A 26,283-nucleotide genomic window follows, 5' to 3' on the forward strand; every position below is an offset into this window, starting at 1 on the left:
CTTATCCCATACAAGGGTCCCCTCAAATTATCTATAGTATGATCCCAGTTATTCTCATTAAGGGTATTATATAATTATCGACCATGGGATGGGATAGGCCAGTTTCCAACCAAATTGGATAGATTAGTTCAAGTACAGAAAGGAAAATTGGCTAGGCTTTAAATGGCCAGCAAGGGCAGCTAGCCTAGTACTTACCTATGAACCTATGAATCTATGAAAATAATCAAAAGACCAGACGTAATGCATCTTAACTTATATTGACATTTATTGACCTTTCTTAGTAAACAAAGTTTTCTAACACTCTCCAAGTCTGTTCATCTCTTTCCCCTTTGCCTTCCAAATTCCTTTGATACTGTAGTTTAAAAAGATCTGCAGACTTGCAAAACTGGTAGAAATTAGCCCAAAAGAAGTAATTTCATCAACTGATATTTACAGTGTATCCCTTTAATATTTGTTTATCTCGATTCTTATTCTTTACCCTGCTACAGCTAAGCTTAAATAATCATATTTACTTCTCAGCTACTCTTATTTGCACAATGGCTAATGTCCAGTTTACCCACACCCATTTCCATCACATATAAACATCTTTGTCTCAGAATTTAACAGCATCTCACCCTCAATAACATCTTGGATCTCAACAGTCTCAGCTATTTGTATGACAATACATAATAATCATATTTTTCAACCTTTACATCCCACTTAGTTTGCAAGATCTCCCCACTAATTCATATGGTGATGAATACCAAAAATATGACAACACACACCCACACACCATACTAGGTTATTTTTCCTGTTTCATTATCCTTGCCATTGGCGAATCAGCATCTTTAGACATTTAAGGTTATCAGCTGCTAGACCCAGACTCAGCACAGTCTTAGGTTTGATTCACACAGCACCAGTTTTTCTACTGGGTAACTCTGATAAAGTCACTTAACTAGACATTGCTCCTGGGTCGCTCTTGAAAAGGAAGTGTATATCCACTGTGCTTCCTCAATTAACAATCCATTTATTTTTTATTTTTCAGTAAAATGATTAATGGGAAAATAGCTTTCAGTCTAGCTGACAGACAAAATAAATACTCTTCTCACAAACAATTCAGTGCTCTAAAACTTCCTCGTCAACAACTGTAAAGATACAAAAGGAAAATGATTTATCTATCGTGTCTCTTCCTTTTACTGTCCAGCCAGACACATGAGCATAAAACTCTCTCCAAGGTATCCCATCCTTGAGTACTTTACTCCCGTTGCAATTTCATACCCTTCTACTATACTCATAATAAATGATGCACCTACTTAACTCATTACTTCACTGTGAGAAAGTATAATTATCATTAACACTTCTCTTTTCCAGCTGATATTATAAAAATAGAAGTTACCCCAAATAGAAATATAACCCAGAAAATATTTCAATGTTCTAAGTCTGCTTACTGTCTCCAATGACTGATGAAGAAAATTTAGCATATAATGCCATCCAAATAATTGTTCAGAGTAATTTAAAAGGATACCAACATTAAGGCCCTCGATCTGCACTCAATATGCCATTATACACCTTCTAAAACAGTAAACTGCATCCAGCATGCATTCCTTTCACTTTCTTAACCTCTTAAACCATGTGTTATACAAGAACTTGTTTACCAAACCTTAAAGATGAAACATCATAGAATACTCTATCGTGATTCATGAATCATCAGTCAGGCGGGTCATAACTGAAAAGAATCCTAGGACAAGTTCACTTACCAAGTGAACAAAGAATTGACAAACTCAATAAATTTATTTATTTTTTATTTTATTTATTCTTATTTTTATTTATCCTTTGTTGACAGAATTAGATCTACTAGACTGGCAGTCTCATTTCAGGGAAGACCTGAGGTGGTATGTATACTACTAGGGGAAATTAGTTCAGGGCATTTGGGAAACGTCCTGTACCCATCTAGCAGCTCCAAAGAGTGGGGAAGTTTCCCATATGCCCTGGCCTAATTTCCTCCATTTCAGGGAAGACCTGAGGTGGTATGTATACTACTAGGTGAAATTAGGGCAAGGCATTTGGGGAACTTCCCTACTCTTTAGAGCTGCTAGATGGGGTACAGGGCATTTGGACCCTGCCGATTCGCCCCCGACCAGTTTGACCCTGAACGGTTGGACCCCAGTAAAAAATGTAACATAAGTGAAGCTGAAGCACATCAAAGCAAAAATAGAAATGAAAGACTGTCTAAACATTCTTAAAATTGGTTTAGAAAGTATTTATTTTCTATTTATGTGCTTTGACTATACTTACTTTAAACTAAGTGCAAATTGAAACTTTAATTATATATACAAAAACAGTAAGTGCCAAAAAAAAGTTTGCTGACTAATCTGGAAGTTCACGGCATTAACTAGTCCGGAGTTTCCATATAACGATAACGTCATTATTACATAGAAATAAAGAAAATTAGCGATAAAACAACAAGCAAGGATTAAAAATAAATTACATTTAAAAATGAAAACATAATGGGCAGTCATTTTGACAGCTGTGGGTGTAAGCTGTAGAGGCACTGAGCATGGTGATAGTGAAATGGATGTTTGGCCCTACAATTGCACTTCTAAGCTTTGAACTACTTATTGATACTTTTTAAAAATAAATTCTTGAGTCCTTATAAACAGTGTTTTACTTAGGAATATTTGTGCACTGTAGATGAATTAAACCGTATTGTGTGTATGTTTGTCTCTGCACTCTGCAATCAAGTCAAGTCCTTGGCAGCACTACACACTATCAATGTTACTGGAAATCAAGAGTGTTTGCATTTACTCATACAACCATATCCACTTTCCTGAGGTTCTGATGTGCTTTGATGGTAGATGGTGGGAAATGGTGAAAATTGCATGTTGCTGCTTGAGCTTTGGTGGTAGTATAAATGCTCAAGATGAAGATGATATATTAACCTGAATAAAAAAATTGATTTCATTTAATTTTAAAGAAATTATTTATAGTAGATAATAGATTAGTTAACATATCAACATAATATAAAATAAAAAATATATATTTAATTGATGGAAAACATATGTTATAAAGTATGTTATAAAGTAACAGTAGTCATAATATGTTAAAACATACCACTAGTTATTATATGTTAAAGATTTAATGTTATATTTATACTAACCAATGTAATAATTAGAATAAAAATATTAATAAAAATATATTTACAATGAAAAATTGACAGTGTTATTATTGAATAATTGATTAATTAATAACTTAATGATAAAGTACTTAAAAGAATATATTTGGGGTCAAATAGTCCGGGGTCGAACTGTCCACTAAAAAATCACATATACAATACATATAAATTTATACATGAAATTGTATAGAAATGCATGGGGTCGAACCATCTGGGGGCAAACAGTTTGGGGTCGAACTGTCCGTGGTCAAATAGTCCTGCTTCCTGCTAGATGGTGCCAGAGGGCTCCCACAGCAGCAAGGAAGAGGAAGAGAGAAAAGCTATGCAGAGTTTGGATGCTGAAAATGTGAATTTAGAGAAACATTTGTTTAATATGGAGTATCAGAATACATATAAAGATTCCTGTGTGGTGGAAGTGAAGCATGGGAAAAATTCACACAAATGCATTAGATAATTTAGAGAATAATACAAGAGAGTAATAAGGATTGGAAAAAGAAATATATAAAAGAAACCAAGAAAAATTAAGGCATTACTGCCTAGGCACAGATATTTACAAGGAAGAAAGGAGGGGGTATCTGTATATTTGGGTAAAATAGTAAAGGAAGATTTTAGTATAATGAAAACAATGAAAAATGTAAAATGGCAGGTAACAAGAATACAAGAGCAAATGATGAGTATTGTAGTATAGCATATGGAAAATAAAAGGGAATGGAAAGTAAAGACATTTCCGGAATGATTTAAGGAAGAAGCTGAAAAAGAAATTACTATTAGTGAAATAGGTGAAGTACTTAAGAAAGTAAATCTTGATTTTCAAGCCCAGATGGTATAGGGTAAGTAATGTATATGGCAAAGAGCGTATTTTGTAAATTGACTTAATGAATGGTTAAATGAAGGTTTGGTTTACGAAGAGTTAGGTCGTGTGATATTAAAATTTATATGGAAGAAAGATGAGAATAATAAAATAAAAAAATGAAGACCCACCTTACTAGATACCACAGACTATACAATTTTTATAGGAATAATGCATATGAGAAGTGAAGGACGGATGAGGGATATTATGGGAGAAAGTATATATAGTATAAAAGGGGAGGGATGTCAAGAATTGTTATTGGTTGTGACAGAAAACGCTGATGATGTTATAAGTAAAAAGGAAATTGTGAAATTTATGGGGGGTGATAATAGCAAGGCATTTGATATATTAGGAGAGTAGGTATGCCAGCATATCAGAATAATAGAGTAAGAGTGCTAGTGAATGGGTGGCTGAGTAAGCAAATATCCATGAAGTATAGTATAAGACAAGAGTGCACCATAAGTGGAATGTTGTTTGCACTGGTGATGAATTAGATAGTAAGTGCAGTAGCATATAAAGTGAAGGATTCTGGACGTGTTACAAAAGAAGGTGGTGATAACGGTAATTTTGACATGTGCAGACGATATAGTTATAGTTGCTAAGCACAAAATATGGATGGCCGAAGTGTCGGTTTGTCTGAATGGCTGTCTAAAGGAAATGGGAAAACTTGAATAAAGATAAAAGTAGGGATTTGGTTGATGTGTTGAAAACAGGGGGCATGTATTTTTCACTGAATGAGCTGTCTGCTAGAAATAAAACTTGGGAGTAATGATATAGATATGATAAAGCAAATGAAAGAAATATGCATTCTGTGGAAGATGTATAGGTTACAGTGCAGGAAAAAAGGTTTATCTGGTAAATTTGATATTAATGGAAAATATGTCAAATGTTAATATCCATCCATCTACAACCCCTTTTTCCCCATTTCTACACAAGGGGTCAGGGTGTCACTTCAACAGTGACAATCATCTAGAGTCAATGTTCACACTGCAGGGTATATGCATCCAGTAAAATGTGAAAAAATTGTGCAATTGATGTTTTCTTTCATAAGGGGTCCAAGATTACAGTGAAAAGAGGTGTGTTGTATATGAGTGAATATGAAAGGGGATTGGGATTATTAAATCCAGTTGATTATTCGGCTTCTTTAAACTTGTATTGAGTGTTAAAGTACAAAATTTTCTGGAAGTTGATGAGAATAAGGAAAAGAATATGTGAATGAAAAAAAATTTAAAAATGTCAAGAAAAAGAAAATACTAACAGATTATAAAAATTGTTGATATAGAGAAAGATAGAAGTGATATGTAATAAGTAATGAAATATTACTATGTAAATCCATGTGAAAATTTACCCGAAGAAGTGATTACAGCCATTAAAGTAAGGAAAAATTGATGCACCAATATAGTAGAATATCAGGATTTCATCTTGAGACTGGTAGTAAATAAAGTACCACTAAAGGGGAATATGCCATATAAAAAGAAAGTTGAAAGAGTGTGTTTATTTTGTGGGAATGAAGAGACAACAAAACATGCTTTTTTAAAATGCCAAAAAGTCATGAAACTCTGTAAAAATGTGTGAAGAAAAGTTTGAGAAAATTAATAATATAAACAATATAGATACAAATATGATTATGCATGGATATTATAAGAATAAGAGGAAAATATATGCGAGCAGGGTAGATAAGAATTTATTTTATGCACTATGTAATGTGGGTTATTTGGAATGAAAGACTGAATGAAATTTTGTTTAATGGAAAATGGATTTTAAGTTGGGTTAGGAAAGAACTCTGCTTCACATGGATGGAGATCCTTCCAGAGAAGAGGTAGTCTCTGGAATACACACCTGACTCTCCAGCAAGTCCTATTTATATCTCAGGCAAGGTTTAAGTCTTGTAAACAGGTAATGAGTGTACTGTTTGTTTTGGAGATATGCAGGACATCCATCCGAGTGGGGTCTGAAGATACCTTTTATGCCAGACATAACTCGTCCCTCATGAGCCTGTAGGAGACAGAATACGGGAATAGGTCTTTGAGGTGGTCTGCATAGGACATGTTATTTACTCCTTGTATTTTTCAGTTGTTAAATGTTAGGTACATACAAAAGGGGGAATTGTACTCGGTGATAGGTTTGATGAGTGCTGAATAGAATGGAACAATTACCTCCTTTGACCTCAATGCCATACCTTTGTTTATAAGCTTCACAACATGGAATGAATTCCTCACCACCATATACATGCGATGGTCAAAGACTGGATTACTGTCTACATGCATTCCCCAAGTCATTGACTACTGGGTCCACTCTTAGCAGTGTGTTGTCAATATGGTAATTACCAGGGGTGGCAGACTTTCCAAATGGTATTATTATGCAATTTCTTGGCATTTAATTTTAGTCCATGGCTCTGACACCATTTTTTGTCTGTATCAGCCTTTCTAGGAGAACGTTAGTGTCAGTGAATGATTCTGTGACTGTTCCTAATTTGCAATCACCCTTGATATTGACCTTGACTTCACAGAAGTCAATGCCATAGCTCAAAAATCCAGGCATAAATCATCATTCAGGAGCCTGTAGGAAAAAAGGGTATAAAAAAGACAGTTTTTAATATGCCTGTGTAGTTTAGGGTGATTAAGTTTTCAATTTTTTATTTTTTTTCCTTTCTCCTATACCTTTCTGCAGCATCAGCTACCACCAGCTTCTCACCTCATTCACTAGGTCTACCAAACCCAACTTAACCTCCCTCAAGCTCAATTCGACCCACATCCAGGAACAGTGAGGAGATCGAGCACACAGGTGCAGCAGCATACCACTGCTGAGGAGTGTACCCTAGCTCCCACCACCCAATATCATTTTTGCAAGACCCACAATGACTGCCTTCAAGAGGTACATGCACACCTCCCAAACAAGCAGTATATCACTTGTAGTGTGGATCTCTTAATACTAGTATTACAGCAAGCCTAGGGAGCCTCCCTTTATCCTGGAAGGGTGAGTCCCCATTTGCCACTCACTCACATCCTCCCCCACCTGATCCTTCCAGCACCCGTGCCACTAGTTGAACATGACTTGACTAGGGTGCAGGCAGGGCTTTATCCATCTGCACTATGGGGCCAGGCCAAGCCTTCAATTTTCTTGGTTCAGACAGAACTAGATCTTTAGAGAAGTACATGCTAAATGGGTCATGTATTCAATGATAAGTTTTATGAGATATATATATATATATATATATATATATATATATATATATATATATATATATATATATATATATATATAGGGGAGCTAACACTTCTCTGGACTTTGATGCCCTTAGAGACCAAATAGGTTCATAGGTTCATAGGTGTACACCAGACTAATGACCACTAGCGCCCTTATAAGCCTAGCTATGCAACCTAAATGAGACACACAAATTTGATTTATATAGGTGGCAATTTACTGTCTTTGTCCATCAGAGACATTGGAGCCAGACCTGGGGTGAATTTCAAATTATCCATTTGTTGGTTCAAGTTTCATTTTAATAGGGATAGGGAGGGACTCTGCTTCACGTGGATAGGGAGCCTGTTCCAGAGAATACAGAATCTCTGAAAAACATATCTGTCTCTCCAACATGTCCTATTTATGTCACAAGCAAAATTTGGGTATTTTAATCCAGTAGTTCAGATGCTGTTTATTTTGCAGATGTGCAAAAGGTTTATCAAAACAGGGTTAAGGGATGCCTTGTACACCAGGCAAAAATCACCACTCAGAGGTTTGTATGATTCTGAGTAAAGAGACAGAGTTTTAAGGTGATCAGCACAGGGCATTGTGTTTACTCCCTGTATTTTTTTTGTAAGGACTTTTCTGTACATTCCAGTTGCTGTGTGCATCTGGTCGGGTACATACCGAAGGGGGCATTATACAGGTCTGATGAGGGCCAAGTATGATGGTACAATGACCTGTCTGGACCTAATTGCCATGTCCTTGCTTATAAGCTGAGCAACACAGAAGGATTTTCCTACAATTTAGGACACATGTTGGTCAAAGGCTAGGTTACTATCTACATGAGTTCACAGATCCCTGACTAGTGAATCAACCTTTAAGGGTGTTTTATTGATGGTGTAGTTACCCAGGGTGGTAGAATTTCCAAAAGGTACTACAATGCATTTCTTGGTATTGAGTTTTAAGCCATGGCTTTGGAACCAAGCATGTGTCTGTATTAGAGCTTCCTGAATGGTGTTCTCATCTTGGGGGATTCAATGACTGCTCCCAGTTTGCAATCATCTACGAATTTGGTCAGCCAAAGGCCTTTGACATTGACTTTGACATCTGAGAAGTAGAAGAAAAAGAGAACTTGGCCCAAAACAGAGCCTTGAGGGACCCCACTGGTGACAGGCCTCTTTGTGGAGGTGGTCTCACTGATTCTAACCTCTTGGGTCCTATCAGTGAGCCAGCTAGCGATCCAGAATGTTATAAAGGGGTTTATACCTACTTCCACAAGTTTGCTGACAATGCCCAAGTATGGGGATTATATCAAATGCTTTAGCCAGATCTAGATAGGCAGCATGCATCATTTTCCTCTCATCCATTGCCTTAGTGACTTTTACAAAGAAATCCACCAAATTAAGTAAGCATGACCTCCCTTTGACAAAACCAAACTGGGATGTATCCAGTGTCTGGAGGTCTCATATGTCCTTGTTGATAATTCTCATGATAATTCTTTCCATAGCTTTGCAAATAAGACTAGTCAAACTAATGGGTCTGTAGTTTCAAGAAGCTGTTCAGGATCCTCACTTATGAAGGGGGATGGCTGTTGCAATCCTCCATTCATGTGGCACAAAGCCTGTTTTAAGACTATAGTTAAATAATGACTCCAGGAGCCCTGATAAGTTATATTTTAGACTATTCATGAGGCATCCTAGGATGCTGTTGGCTTTACTGAGTACAGCCAGTGCATGCTCCCTAGTTATAGTTGGAGGGGTTATGATTGAGGGAATTTTTGAGGGGATGGTTGGGGATGAGACGGTGGTAAAGTTGGAAATGAAATTGTCCACTGACAGGTTTGCTATATCCCCAGGCTCAGTGAATGGGACATCATTAATCAGCAGTTCAGCACATTGCTGTGTGCTGCCCTTAAAGTTTTGCGTCTATATCAGGTGATCAAATGTTTAGTTAAGCGAATAAACATCGATCACTAATAATCGCACACACAAAACATTGAATGGCAGTTTCCACTCAAGGAAACAATGCCATTGCCCAACAAAAATAAATAAATAAACACAAATGAAGTGGGGGGGGGTTTCACCTCCCACACCCCCCAATGTGGGGGCTGTACCCCCCACACCGCCCTAACTAAATATACCAACTCCGAAATCGCTATACATTGAAGAAAGGGCAAACTCCGCGCAATGACCAAATGACTTGTTTTCCTGAGAGGAAACTGCTGTTCGCGGTTTTGTGTGTTCGATTATTAGTGATCGGCGTTTCGTTATTTGATTAACTAAATGTTCGATCAACTAATATAGACATAGCAGCGACATGGCTGTGTTTCACTCTTAACCTCAAAGTTGGCTTTGCTTGACCTAACTAGCCCTTTTAGTTGCCTATATACTTGGATGAGTTTCTGTCTTTATGAGAATTACCCTTCCTAATTTTTGCCATATTTTTTTCCTTTTGTTGTATATCCTGTTTAATTTGTGATGCTATCAGAGCAGTTTGTTTCCAGTGTTAGTCATGGGCTTACTTCTGGTTTGTACAGCAGCCTCTATGCAGCCACTGACATGGTTGTAAAGAGTTTCTGAGAGCAATTTAGCTTAGGCTGTTGTGTTCTCAGTGTTTGGAGGGGTATTGAATTTTGACAAACCATCACTTAATAAAAGCTAATTTGCCTTGGAATAGTTCCTAGCTATTACTGTTTTTAATGGAATTATGGAGTTGATTTTGATTTCAAAGGAGACAATTTTATGGTTGACATTGGGGTGTGTCTAGTATTCTCCCATATTTGTAAGCACAAGGTCCAGTATATTGGAGCATCTAGTGGTTATATTCACTATTTGATCAAAGGTGTTTGCATTTACGAAGTCCAGGAATCTCTGTGCCTGTAGATTTGAGGCCCTGTAAAATTCCCAATCTGTAGAGGGGTAATTAAAGTTTCCCACGAGTAGGGTGATAGGTTGAATGGTAAGTGTCTGTAGTAGGTCCAAGTATACATTGTGAGCTTCTTGGGACATACGGGGTGACCTGTAACTGGCTAAGAAATGGTTTTAGGATTTTGTCTATGGTGACCTGCATATGGAGGAACTCCAGCATGTCATTCTGTTTGACCACCCTAGAGGTATGCTTGTTATTGATGTATATTGAGACACCTCCACATATAGCCCTTGTCTGTGCAGCTACTGGTCTAAAAATGTGGATGGTGCTGAAAGCTTACACTGCAAGGCTACTCTCTGCCACTTTAAATTATGTCACAGTAACTGAACAGATGTCTATATTCTTCTTCTGTGAGGAGGGCTTAGATGCAGTGTAGTTTTTTGTTTATGCTCCTTGCATTGAGTAGTAACACACTGAGGTTCTGTTGAGTTGATTTTGCTATGTCAGTAGGTTTGTTAATTTGGCATTGCCTAAAAAGCACTGATGGTGGGGATAAAATTTTAGCCATTATTCTAAAGCCTAGATGAAAGAAATGCAGACCATCCTTGGCAAAGCAACGTGGTCAGTTAACCATGTCTTCCCAAGCTGACAAATATTGGATCCACTTTGAATGACAGGAGAAAGACAGGCAATTGTTGAACTCAATCATTTTTTGCTCATATTCTGGCATCATCCTTGGTGATGGCAAAATTCTGCTCAATGTTATGCTCATACCAGCCTGAGACACATAGATTTCTCTTCATATGGTCCGGGAGGTACATCTCAGTTCGTTTACACTTGTATGGACTATGATGGAATCATACTGGTATCTGTGGTATAATGACTTGAGTGTGTGTGCGATTTGGCAGATTCTGGCTCCAGATTATCTTCTCCTTGTTCAGCCTGTTTGAGGGGCATCAGTATATCTTACAATGGAGTCTGCTATGACAAGAGTCTTGGGAAGTGTGTTTACTTGCATTAGGAGCTCAGTGTTTGAAGCTCCATTGAGAGTGACAGTATGTGTGGTGTTAAGTGTTAGGTGGTGTATTTTCTAAGAGGATGACATAACTCTCAGTTCGGTCTTTATAATTTCTCTTGTGCAAAAGGAGTAGTAGGAGAATTTAGTTTATCTGAAGTCTCCACATTCAGAAGATGAAAAGCGCTTAATTTTAAATGCTTGTTTTTATTGAGCTGGACTTGTTTAAACAACTGTTATTTAATCGCTACTAACATTCTACAACTTGGTAAACTGTTATTTTTAAACTGAAGTGGAAATGGAACTGTTTGAAGAGAGGGTACACTCCGGACTGTCTGTTGCAGCTATTCTTTCATAAGTATTTTCTAAGAGCCTTTGGACTTGATGAGCTTTGACAATGGTTGGCCTAGCCAATCTTTGTTGTTTAAGAAGATTACTTTTAAGTGCCTCTGCATATCTTTGTCTATTTGTGTGTTGTATGCTATGTGAGGTGGATGTGTGCGTAGTTTCAACAGTCTGATGTTCACTTGTGTGCAAGAGTTTAACCTCCAGTGTCATTGAGTAAATATTCTTCTTGCATACTGTGTCTGCTTCTATAAGGATTAAGTGGTTATCAGTAAACATGAGACAATTGCTACATAGGTTCATAGGTTGGTACTAGGCTATCGACCCTAAGGACTATGCAAGCCTAGCCATAACAATTCCCTGGAAATTTTTTCCCACAATATTTACCTCTCTGGGCCCCTGTCTAGCAGGGTGAGTGACATGATCCCCGGGGTGAATTTCCTATCTCCCATCCAATCATGAAGGTTCCTTTTGAAGAGGGCCAATGAGGCGCTCTGCTTGACATGTATGGGAAGTCTATTCCAGAGGATGGGGAGTCTCTGGATCAGGAACCTATCCCTCCAGCATGTTTTGTTCATTGTGATGATAAGGTTTAGATCCCTGAAGTGTGTGGCTCTGAGGGATTGGGATTTCTTTAAGTGGAGCATGTCCAACAGCTCAGGGTTTGACATGGCCTTGTATGTTAAGCAAAGATCGCCTCTGAGTAGACGATATGCCACAGAGTATAGCTGGAGTTTTTTTAGATGGTCAGCATATGGCATCTGCTTTAGGCTGTGATTCTTTTAGTGAGGTATTTCTGTGGCATTTCCAGCTGTTGCAGATGTCTTATGAGGTACATACCAAATGGGGCATTACACTATATAATGGGTCTAATGAGGGATGAGTACAGTGGGACAATGACCTCCTTTTTTCTGGATGAAAAGCCCTTAGTGATGAGGTGTGCCACATAGAAGGATTTCCTGACTGTTGTGATGATGTGGTTATCAAAAGTGAGACCACTGTCCACTTGTGTCCCTAAGTCTCTCATCACACTTTCGATGTTTAGTGTCCTGCCACCTATGTGGCAGTTCATGGGTACATGTTTTTTTCCAAAGGGGATAACTATACATTTCTTGGCATTAAGCTTGAGCCCATGGCTCTGGCACCAGGCATCTGTTTCTGTAAGGCCCTTTTGTAGAATATTCACATCATTTGGGGATTCAATAATGGCTCCCAGTTTGTAGTCACCTGCAAACTTTGTTAACCAGAGTCCCTTAGTGTTGGCCTGTACTTCAGAGAAGTAGTTGCCAAACAAGAGTGGTCCCAGGACTGAACCCTGAGGTACTCCACTTGTCACTTGTCTGGAGCTGGATTTGGAGTCTGCTACTTTTACAGTCTGGGTTCTGTCAGTAAGCCAGTTGGCAACCCATCGAGTGACGTAGGGATTTATGCCCAGCTTAGTAAGTTTATTTATGATTCCAGAGTGGGGGATGGTGTCAAAGGCCTTGGCAAGGTCCAGATAGGCTGTGTGGACTGCCTTACCTTCATCCTCAGCTCTGGAGACCGATTCGAAGAAGTCAATCAGATTCAGGAGACAAGATTGGCCCTTCACAAACCCAAACTGGGTGGGGTCCAGTGCTTGAAGGTTGCCAATGTCTTTGTTTATAAGTTTCATGATAATGCATTCCATGTCCTTGCAGATCAGGCTTGTCAGACTGATGGGATGGTAGTTCCTGGGATCCAAGGTGGATCCTCCCTTGTGGAGCGGGATAACTGTAGCTGTGCACCACTCAGTGGGCATGAAGCCTGAAGCGAGGCTATGATTAAACATGACACTTAGGTGGGGTGCCAGTTCATTTTGTAGTTCATGTAGTACACAGCCTGGGATGTCATCTGGTCCCATGGATGCTGTATTGTTAGCTTTGGAGAGTGCTGTTTCTACCTATGTGGCTGTGATTATTGGAATTTGGCAATCTTTTGGTTTTGAGATGGGCCCTTTAGGGGGTGAGAGGGGGGTGAAGTTGGCACTAAATTGATTTGCCATGATATTGGCAATATCCTTGGGATCAGTATATTTAATGCCATTCTGTTGTAGCTCAGAGCAGATCTGAGCATTGCCATTTAGATTCTTGACATAACTATAGAATGCCTTGTGGTTGTCTTTGGAATCTTTGGCAATTTTATTTTCATAACTAGCTTTTGAGGATTTATGAGGAATCTCAGCTTTTTACTGAGGCTGGTGAGGGAGTTTTTTGCATCCTGGGATTTTCCTCTTTTCTGCAACAGTTTCTTCCTTCTGTTGTATAGTTTGTTTATCCAAAATTCCACGACAGAGGAAACCAACAGTTGAATAAAATGTTAAGTGTTTTATTAACATCCACTTTTCATTCAAAATCACTGAACTTCTTCAGACTGACATCAAAACAACAAAAGAATAAAAAAAACTTTTTATACCTAATTGAAACATCACATGTTACATTTGAATGGATCAAACAGCTGTCGAGAAGTCCCTGACGTCAATGGTGGGAATGATCTACAAAACTCTTGAAGTACTACTACATACAAAAATCTCATGTACTTACTTATAAAAATACTAAAGATAAACAACCATGTGAAGTTAACACTACTAAAAATATATGTATGTATCTAAACGCTAAAAACAAATAATAAATAATAAAAACAAAAACAAAATAGCTGACACCAATTGTAAAAAATGTCAAATAACAAATTTTACCTTTGCATGCTTCTTAGCTTCAAAATACAAGCTAAGCTAACTCTATCATTTAGCCCCGGCCACCTGTATGAACAAAGCTTTAACTGCCAAAGCAACTCCAAACGCTCCAGCAATAATTGAAAAGGACCCCCTCTGATGTCAAAAGGTACCTGTCCTAACACCCTGAATGTGAAACTATGCTGTGGACAATCATTCACATGTTTCACCAATGCGTTTTCAAACTTCTTCTTCTTAATACTATATATGTGCTCGTAAATTCTTTCATTAAAACCTCTGTCAGTCTTGCCCACGTAAAACGCTGGGCAAGACTGACAGCAGGCCAAGTAGACCACTGATCTGGATTTACAATTAAATCTTCCCATAGTGTGATAACTGATTCCACTTATTTTGAACCTTGAACCAGTAGCAATATACCTATACATATTACAACTCTCACACTTGAAAGTGCCTTGGAGCCTAACTCGAGTGTCATTTTTGATTTCTAATAGCCGTTTAAGATTGTCACCCCTCCTGTATATAAATCTGGGCATATGACCCAACCTAACCTGGAGGGAATCATCACACATGAAAATACTCCAGTTCTTAACCAGGATTTCTCTGATTAAGTTGGTCTCAGCACTGTAAATAGTGATGAAAGAAGTAGTAGTATCAACCTTCCTGTTCTCAGTCGTGGTCTCCACCCCAGAAGTTGGTGACTGCTCAATTTGCAAAATGACATTCGAACTATAGTGTAAAATAGGCTTGTAAATTCCCCCTTCCCTTTTGGCCTGGACCTCACTGACCAGTTCTTGTATAAACTTCTCTGGATAACCTCTGTGGAGAAATAACCCCTTAATAAATTCACATTCCTCCAAAAAGGATCGATCATCAGTCACCATCCGGGCAGCACGCACCAGTTGGCCCTTTATTACCCCTCTTTTTTGGTGACTAGGATGTGCACTGGTAAAATGTAACATAGTATTAGAATAGGAACTCTTCCGAAAAATGTTAGCCTTAAAAGAACTTACAGAAACATCTTTGTATAAGTCAACATCCAAATAAGAAATTCTGGAGTCCGACTCTACAAAAGTGAAGTTTAAAAAGACAGTACTGGAGTTAAGATGATCCATGAAGGTCTGCACATCAGTGGATGTACCTTCCATCAATATAAAAATATCATCCAAAAATCTGGTATAAAAATCAATTTTTAACGAGCCCTCCTGGTAGTTGAAAACATATCGATGTTCCCATTCAGCCATGACTATGTTGGCAAAACTGGCCCCCACCGGTGAGCCCATAGCTACTCCAGTTTTCTGTAAGTAAATCTCACCTCCAAAGGCTACAAAATTATACTTCAAAATAAGATCTAAAAGTTCCTGTACCAACCTTATTTCACCACTACTAGCACTGTGGTGCAATAAACGGTCAGTGACCCAGTCTATACCTATATCATGCGGGATGGATGTATACAGATCTTTTACATCTATTGTCAAAAACATATGCCCACTCTTATATTCCATGGCATTTATAGCTTTCAGAAAGGCCCAAGAATCTCTACAGATGTGTTTGTCTCCTTTTTGACATATTTCTTCAAGATGTTATCAACAAACTTGGCTAACGGATAAGTGATAGAACCCCTAGCGTTAACCAATAATCTTATAGGAGGATTGAAAACATCTTTATGAATCTTAGGCAAACCGAAAACTGTTGGAATCTTAGGAAACAAAACAGTCAAATAGTTCAAAACATCCTGTTCAATCACATTTTCTAAAAATAAATCATTCAAGAAAACATGAATGCACCTATAAGCTGTGTTCAATTCATTGATGCTAGATGTTACATAAGCATCTTGCATTAACATGTGAATGAGACAGCTCTCATAGTGATAAGTATCCATCAATACTAACCCACCCCCTTTGTCAGGTTTTAAAATCCTGACAGGTAAACCCTTTAAAATACCCAAAAGGTCTGACTCATCTTCAGTCATGTTCTTGTTTAAAAACATCCCATAACTACTGGACAAGTTTCTAATTTCAATTTCACAGAGGTGTTCAAACAAAAATAGTAAAGGGTGTGTGGGGGGATTGAACGTACTCAGAACTCTCAACATCTTCTCATCTGAACTACTGCTACCAAAAATTAACAACAAATTTAGCTTCCGAACAAATAATTTCAAATCGAGTAATGTATGTGCTAAGTTGAAATGTCTCCATGGCACAAAAGTGAGACCTTTAGAAAACAAATCTGCTGTCTCAGTAGTCACTGTAAAACTTGAATAGTTATATACAAAAAAATCACCGAAACTATTACTGATAATGTTAGGTTTTGTCCTTCTGTTTACTTCTGAAAGGACCTCTTGGTCTTGTTCTTGTGATGGCTCCTCGTGTTGTAAAACCTCTGGTGGTTCTGTCCTTGATTCGAAGAAAAAGACGGTGTAGGACAGGTGTTCACCTCATCCGGGGCAGTGTCATTTACTGAATCCTCTGAAGCCACAAAATCTTCCACTTCTCCACAAGTTGACAACCTATTGGAACTAGATGGCTGACTCACACCACCATTAACTTTATAAACTGCCCCCCCTATGTCAGCACAAACACCCTGAGATTGGGGGGGGTGGATAAGCAACATGTTTATTGTATGCATCAATATCTCTTTTCAACTTTTTCATTTTCAATCCCAAATTACGAGATATTTGTTGGTCTATCGTTGAAAAGATTCGTTTATACTCAAAATTGTACCTATTAAAGTCAACATGTGACTTGATGTTCATGTCCAAACTTTCAATTTCAACACTCAACTGATCTATAAATTTCTGATAAAACTTAACCATTAAATCCATCAATTCATGTCCATGTCTGTCAAACAACCTGATTAACTCATTGTGGAACTCTGAACCAGCTGTCAACCCGGTGGGGTACTGCCAGGAGCGCAAGCCCTTTGGCACAACCCCCACCTTTTTACACTCATTAAAATATAAAATCTCTAACTGAAGCTTTTTTACCTTTAGAGATTTGTGGTCCAACACTTTCAAAGAGTCCACTAGTGAAGTCTCCGATACCCCTGGGTTCGTACTCGCGTTCCCACTAACTTTCTCAAAAGTTGGAAGTTGTTCATTCAGCCAAGCTGTAACATTAAGTGAGTCCAATACCCCACCACTGGGTGCAACAGTCACAGTTTGTTCAACAGTAGGTCTAGAATGTACAAGTACCTCTGAATCAGACGGCTTGGAACTTCCACTATCCTCTCGGTTGTTCGACCCTTCCCTGGTGACCACAGTCACCTCAGATGGCGACGCTATATCGAGACCTCCTGCTGCCAAAATGTCAGCACTTCTTTTAACTGCTGCAAATCCATCCAAACGTTGGGATAACACATCTATCCGTTCACTGAGTTTGTTAAACATATTAGAAATGATAACCATCGCAGAATTGTCCAAACGATTATCTCCTTCCAGTTCCATAAAAACTGTTGGTTCAAACAACTGTCTGTGGAAACAAACCAAACAAACTGTAGCAACGGGAAAACTGCAACAAACTCAAAAAGAAAAAACAAAATTCCACGACAGAGGAAACCAACAGTTGAATAAAATGTTAAGTGTTTTATTAACATCCACTTTTCGTTCAAAATCACTGAACTTCTTCAGACTGACATCAAAACAACAAAAGAATAAAAAAAAATAAAACTGCAACAAACTCAAAAAGAAAAACCAAAATTCCATGACAGAGGAAACCAACAGTTGAATAAAATGTTAAGTGTTTTATTAACATCCACTTTTCGTTCAAAATCACTGAACTTCTTCAGACTGACATCAAAACAACAAAAAAATAAAAAAAACTTTTTATACCTAATTGAAACATCACATGTTACATTTGATGGATCAAACAGCTGTCGAGAAGTCCCGTGTCAGCTATTTTGTTTTTGTTTTTATTATTTATTATTTGTTTTTAGTGTTTAGATACATACATATATTTTTAGTAGTGTTAGCTTCACATGGTTGTTTATCTTTAGTATTTTTATAAGTAAGGACATGAGATTTTTGTATGTAGTAGTACTTCAAGAGTTTTGTAGATCATTCCCACCATTGACGTCAGGGACTTCTCGACAGCTGTTTGATCCATTCAAATGTAATATGTGATGTTTCAATTAGGTATAAAAAGTTTTTTTTATTCTTTTGTTGTTTTGATGTCAGTCTGAAGAAGTTCAGTGATTTTGAATGAAAAGTGGATGTTAATAAAACACTTAACATTTTATTCAACTGTTGGTTTCCTCTGTCGTGGAATTTTGTTTTTTCTGTTTGAGTTTGTTGCAGTTTTCCCGTTGCTACAGTATAGTTTGTTTATAGCAGGGGACCACCAGATTGGCTTCCTTTTTCTGGAGAAGAGCATCTTGGTTCTATTTGGGATGGCATGATTCATGCACGAGTGGATGTGCTCGTACAGTGCCTTAGTGTAGGATTCTGCAGTCGAACTTCCAGATCCCGTCTGCGTGGGTGTTGTGAAGTTTGTCACTTCTGACTTCAGTAGCATGAAGTTGGCTTTGGAGAAGTTTTTTAAGGAGGTTTCCTTACTGGGGCGTGGGGTGGGATGTGGATGTCAAGGGTGATTTGCTTATGGTCAGACCTGACCAATGAAGGGGTGACCACTGGTGTGGAGCATCTATCTCACATTGTCTCAAGATGGCCATATCTACCAAACTGGCTACAATGAAGTTAGGATATTGTATATATATATATATATATATATATACACACACACACACACACACACACACACACACACTGTCCAGTCCTTTGATTTGTGAGCCACAAGGGGGTGGTGTATTGGGTTTAAAAGGTTATCACGGGTGCTTTATTGGAACAGATTACACTAAACAATAATAAGTTCCACTAACTTTAATGTTTACATAATACTGAACTCAAATAAATCAGTAGGCATTGCCACTTGACTGAATCCCAACAAGCTTGTCAGCACAGGTATTCCTGCTATATTACTGCTTTACAGGGTACAGTTTTATAAACCTTTCTTTCTAAGTGATTGCTACTGTACAGGGCACTGCTAACCCATGCAAATGTGCAAACTGTATAGCAGCACAGAAAACCAACTAATGAGCCCTCTGGCCAGTAAAATGACTACACTATGAGTCATGCTATGTATTTCATAACTCAGATAGACCAGGCAAACATCTTCTGCAAGAAGATGAATAAACTCAGTCCTCCTAATGTAAAAACACAATAGAAGAGACCCACAAGTGCAATGCTACCACAAAATAAAGAACTAGCTGGAAATCCCTTGCTGAAGAGAAGACATCCTTATAGCAGTAACAGTAAAAGGAAGAGCATCTTTTCCAAAAAAAAACAGTGAAATGCACACATAAAAGCAAGAAGCAATAGCAACCACTCAAAGTAACCTAAGTGCAATCTAAAATCAAAGGTACTTAACTTTGTCTGGATGGCACTAGATACAAGTAAAAAGTTTTGGAATGCAGGCTAGTACTCCAAGCTTTGCTGAGCTCTTGAACAATGAGCAGGAGACAATATGTATTGAAGAAGGTTTACTCGAGAGCAATACTGGATTGCTGGGTGGGCACTTAGTATCATGGACCTATAGAAAACAATGGCTGAGAAAGCACTTAAATGGCTTATATAACAGTCAACAGCATTAAAAGATGGGAGGGAGCAACTTTGGAAATCAGATTATCATAAGGGGTGGGTGCCAGAAACACAGCCTTATTGTAAAACAACAGCAACAAAGGAGTGTTAGGGCTCAGAAAAACAAAAAAATTAGCAGGCTAGCTAGAGAGGCAGGAACAATGCTATCAGCATTGCCACCTATCAGTTTTTTTCCAGACTATCCAGAAATCAAACTGATTGTCTGGTAGCCTGGAAAACACTGTGCAAACTCTGGTAATTTGTTTTAAAAAAGAAACAGACTATCGGAGTTTGTGAAATTGGTAGATTTGCTATGCTTTTTATGGAAATGCATAGTAAATCTGCAGAATGAAGACATGAATGCAAACAGAAGGCATTCCTCTTCAGCTGACAATGCCAGTGATGTCACAAAATGAGAGAGAAGGAAATGGGTGGAGTTATGGGAGGTATGAGGGGTGTCTCCTTGGTCCAGTTTTAGCAGCAATGAAAGGTGGCAACCCTAAATGCTATGCATTAATTATATATTGTACTCCTAGGTCAATTACTTAAAACAACTTTCTCTTGGAAAAGGTTTACCTATGTACCTGCAGCCCATACTTTAATTGTTTTTCCCTAGAGAAGTGGTGGTCCTTTTCATCACACTGTACTAGGTTAGTAGCACAGGATTTGTAGTTATTAGGAAGATACAGCACTATACAGACCTGAAATTGACTGACCTTGGTTTCGCTGATTGTTTTCTTAGCAGCTGGCCTAGTCCATTTTTTTCTGGCTCTCAACCTTGTGTTACTTTGTGTCTATCCCCCTCTCCAACCTCCACACCTCCCTCCTACTACTGCTAAATTACAGAGGAATCAAAAATTGTGATGTTGAAAGGCACCATCTTTTGACTTAGCTTTTCTGCCCTTGCTTCATGGGAATCTCCAGTAGAGTGCTTGCATATACCATATCCCATTCCTTTTTAAATAGCACTCTATTGACTCTTAATTTACTGCATGTCCCTTTCCTAAAACCCTTGGCATAACTACATTATTTTCCTACTTCTCAGTGAACTGCAGTTCCCTTTTTTAAAGAAAAATAAAAACAGAAAATAAAAGACCTTTTTTGTCTTTTAGAATCTAGCTTGTCTAATTTCCCTTAAATCTGTTGATCTTCCACGGACTCTGGATTGTACTGGCTGATTGTTTTTTGTTTGTACTTTCCTCTGTCGCAGGTGTAGCCCCGCTCCATTCACTCACCTCCCACCCCCATTCCCACCCACCCCTCCATATCATTTCCTTTATACCTAACCACAGGTCCCTCCCAACCATAAAACCCATCCTCTTCTGGTTACACAAGCTAACACCCACTACAAACTCTCTCCCTACCTTACAACTCCCCAAACTCTCAACCAGCTCACCCTGTTAAAGCCCTCTCCTCCTCTTCAAACATGCCAGACTTAATCATGCCTGTCATACTTCTACCTGCACTGCTCCTCCTACATAACATAACATCACCTCAGACATTCTTAACCCCTATAAATAAAGCCCCCACCTACCCTCACCTAAACTGCTTTTCTTACCCTCAGCAACTCATACTCATCTCTGCATCTATCCTTCCAATGAATATATTACTCCCTAAAATAAAAAATCCTCCTTTCAACCATACTACATCTAAGTATAAAACAAAATACTTTCACAACTACCCACAAAAAATAAAAGCTTATGACTTCCCAAGGACTCTACTCTTGTCAGGTGATATACACCTAAACCCTGGTCCTACCACTATTTCTAACAGCCCACAAAATATCACCCACAATTCTAATCAGCCATCCATACCAGAAAAGAAAATATCCTTCTATTCTATCGATACTCGAAGTATACTCAACAAACTAAGTTAGTTTCATGCTTGGGTATCTCTTAATACCCCAGACATTATCTCTGTCACAGAAACTTGGCTTAAACCTCAAAACCAAGATAAAGATATCCTTCCTCCTGGTTATAATATACGTTGCCAAGATCGCTTAAAGAAAAAAAGTGGAGGTGTTGCTTTAGTTTACTTTAGCTACTTCTCTCTCTCCCTTCCTAAAGAACCAATTCCCTCTTTTACACCTGCTGAAATACTAATAGCAAACCTCAAACCCAATAATTTTACAACCATCGCAGTAGTAGCATATACATTCCACCAGGGGACAACATCCCCTTAATGGAAAATATACTGTCATATCTCTCCCTAAATTTCCCTAATGAAACTATCCTTCTTGGGAACGTAAACATTAATTGGCACAACCTTAATAATCCAAATCATCTACAACACATAAACCTCCATGGATTTACACAACTAATCTCCAAACCTACCCATAATAATAATAACTCTCATTCTTCAAGCTCCTTGATAGAGTGGATACTTGTTTCTAACCCCAGCAAATTCCATAACCCTGAAACTCTACCTGATGCCATGAGTGACCACTCCCCTATAAAAGTGCTACGATACATCACCCACCTTCCCAAACCACATCGGCTTATCACCTGCCACAAACTTTCAACCTTTAACCCAGACACTTTTAAAACCCTCCTCTCTAGAATTAACTGGAAGTTCCTTACTCAGCTCCCACTCAGTGAAGCAGTAAATGCCTTCAACTCAACTTTCCTAAATATTTTAAATTATCTAGCCCCACAGAGAAAAGTTCAATTAAAGGCAAACATTTCACCCTTACGAAATCCAGAGATATGGCATAGAAAATATGGGTACAAACCAAACTTCCAGCTGACCTCTTAAAGTATAAAGAACTTAGAAATCAGACAAAAAACTTATCAACAAAGACAAAAACGACTTTTATTATAATCTCCCAAAAACATTAAAATCTGATCCAAAACATTCTAGAATGCTATAAACCAAATGCTACAGTCAGGTAACCCAACTTCACCAATCCCATGTCCTGACAAGTCATCTGACAAAACTGCCAATACCTTCAACACCTACTTTATCGAATCCATTTCCAAACTATTTAACCCCAACCTCTCAAACAACACTTCATACCTCCCTCTACACCCCTCAACCACTATCTCAGTAAACTCCTTCTCTCGCAAACCTGTCTCCACTGACTATATCAGAACTCTACTCTTAAAGCTCAAACCATACTCTGTATCAGCAGACAATATTCCTTCTTACTTTCTCCAGATTGCTGCACACTCTCTTGCTCTGCCTGTATTTATACTAAACAATCGCTCCATCTCTGAGTCTAAAGTTCCTTCTATCTGGAAACAGTTTTACACACTTCCTATTCATAAAGGAGGTAACACCACAGAAATGTCCACTCTCTCCAAAATCCATGATAAATGTATACACAAACAAGTTATGCATCATCTCCTACAAGAAAAAACTTCTCATTCCAACATAGCATGGCTTCCGTCCCAACCATAGTACAACCACAGCTCTACTATCATTTCTCAACAACTTAGCCCTTGCAAAAGATGATCACAAACTCACATCCTGTCTATTCCTTGACCTTTCTAAGGCTTTTGACACTGTCTCCCACACTCTGCTACTTAGTAAACTTGTAGACCTAAACGTCTCCCTGATGCAGTTGCATGGTTCTCTAGCTATCTCTCTGATAGGCTGCAATCAGTATGATGGGACTCAGCACTATCTACCCCTCAGTAAGAATTGATGTTCCCCAAAGTTCCATTCTTGGACCTCTAATCTTTCATATCTTCACCAACTCACTCCACTCCTCTTGTACTCAGTCTAACATTGTCCAATGTGCAGATGACTCTACATTCATAACTATTGCTAATTCCCCTTTGGAACTCCTAACAAATACCCAGGCATCTTTCTACTCAGTAGAGACATGGCTCACTAATAATCAGCTCATTCTCAACCCTAAAAAAACAAAAGTACTACTCTTTCTACCTAAATCTGCAAACCTCATTAAACTTTCCTTCTCGACAACATCCCTAAATAATACTCCTATAGAAGTCGAAACTATCACAAAACTCCTTGGCATTATCATTGTTGCCCAACTAAAATTCGATCTTCACATTAACAATTGCATCAAAAAAACCACCAAAAGCTAGGACTACTGCACAGGAACAACACATTCCTAACTACTAAAGCTAGGATTTCTCTTACCCATGCCTACCTTCTACCATGCCTAACCTATTGTTCCCAAACACTCACAAATCTGAACTCCTCCCTACTTACCAAATAAGAATAAACCTACCACAAAATAGCTAGATTTGCAGCTCAACAAACATATAAATCTCATCACTGTCTCTCTCTAAAATACCTGGACTGGCCCAAACTACTTCACCTGTTCCTAGAATCTCAACTCCAAATCATACACTCCTGTATCAGCCTGATTTCTGCCAAGTCTATCTTCTCTCATCTCTCATTACTCCCCTACCAGACTTCTCTGAAGCTCAACCCAAGACCTAATAAAAACCCATAAACCCAAATCCAACACAGGGTGCAACTTGTACAGCTACCATCCCTCTATTGCATGGAACAAGCTCCCACTAGAAATAAGGACCCTGACTCACCCCAAACAATTTAAGCTAGTATCCAAAGACCACTTTAAAAAACACTGGTCCTGCCATTGTACTCAACCTCCCTGATTATTACTTACATTTATAGTGCAGTCAAACTAACTTACTAAAACTTACCATTAACTGCTTTATCCTATGCTTCCTATGCAACCTCCAAAGCTTCTTCTATACTCTGCTCCCTGAAATTCTTATGTAACCTTTTAAGTTTCTGCTACTCTGCATACAAGAACTTATATTTACTCAACTCTCTTTTTAAACCAAAACATACAACTTATTCTACTTTTTTAATAGTTTCCTTTTTGTTTTAGTACTGTTTTATCTTTCAGCAATATACATGTATGTAGCTTACGTATGTTAACTACCAAAATTCTCTATTGCTATTTTTATTGAAATGCATATGTAGTGATATTTTTATTGCATTGTATATCTTTGGAGATTTTCTCTCCGGGCCTCCGCTGAAAAAGGGCAATAGCTCAGCTGGACACTCCCGGTTAACAAATGTAAAATAAATAATTAAATAATGTAGTTAGTGGACTTATGACTGGAAAAACAATGTAAAACATATTCAAGAATTAATTCAGGCCACACCAATATTCTTTTTAACTTTGCATAATGTACAATTCACCATATCAATGCTAACAGTAGGACATATAACCAGAGTTTTCTCAGGAATTGGAATTTCCTTCATGCTTTCAATACTAGCAGTTACTTCACCCTAAAGACAACACAGAAAGTTTCCTAGTACAGACATTGTGTCTCTTGCTGTATTGAAAACTGGAACATACCATCTTAGCCTAGCCATAAATTAATTTAATTTCTGTTATTTTTCTTAAGTTACCCTCCTGTATTCCAGTTTCCACTATTAAAATATATACATTTAAACAGTTACAATAGTGCATGTACATTTCTTTTCTCTTCCGACAGTGCACACTATGGCTACATTTCAAACCACACTCTGCAAATACCCTTTTCAACACAGGCATCTGTACAAGTAGTTTGATAAACATGACATACAGTTCTAATACATATGTAAAACAAGCATCTTGTATAAATCATTTCAATATTCACCAATGACATATAATTATTTACAAAATTCCAGCTAGCTGGGCTGGCAGTATCACCTTTTGTCACACTTCTTTCCCCCCTTCGAAGATTCAAGATAGTTTTTCAAGTGATCCTTTAGAAACATTGCTTGAGAGGGATCAGCCTATCTGGGAATACATTATCCCATTCCCTGTCTTGAGATTCCATCTGCCTTGGCATTGCTGACCCCATTACAGTGTTGCACAGTCATCATATGCCTGCAACCCTAGGATCCACCATAGTAACTTGGGATTTTGCTGGCTGGCTCCATGTAGCCATAGATCTCCCTCACACTCCTCCTGCCTTCTACTGCAAATACTTAGCAGCAGGGCCTCCCTATCATGGTAAGCTTTCATTATGTTAAAATGGTACAGTTTGTGCCCTTGCCTCCTGCCTAGCAGTTCTACCATGTAGTTAACATCACTGACCTTCCTTACCACTTTGAATGCTCTCTCCCAAGCTGCCTGCAGCTTGTTGTGTTTGACGGGAATGAGAACCATAACCTGCTGCTCTACAGCTCTAGCTTGACCATTCCAGTCATACCAGACCTTTTGCTGCTGTTGGGCTTCTGACAGGTTCTCCTTGGCCAAGCCCATGAGTTCCATCAGCCTTGTCCTAAGGTTTAGGACATATGCCACAACAGACTCCTTGTGGGATTCACACTCACCCTCCCACTCATTATGAATCAAATCTAGAGGTCCCCTCACCCTATGCCCATGCAGAAACGCAGATGGTGAAAAACCTGTGGATTCCTAGGGCACCTCTCTGTAAGAAAACAACAGATGGGGCAAATATGTGTCCCACTCCCTCTTGAACTGCTCTGATGCCCATAGCATGGTTCTTAGTGTAGAGTTCATCCTCTTCTCTAGACCATTAGTCTGGGGATGGTAGGGAGTGGTCTTTAGGTGCTTCACCTCACAGCA

This window comes from Protopterus annectens, chromosome 3.part0 (genome assembly GCF_019279795.1).
Source record: "Protopterus annectens isolate FY-2018-M chromosome 3.part0, PAN1.0, whole genome shotgun sequence".
Lineage (NCBI taxonomy): Eukaryota > Metazoa > Chordata > Ceratodontiformes > Protopteridae > Protopterus > Protopterus annectens.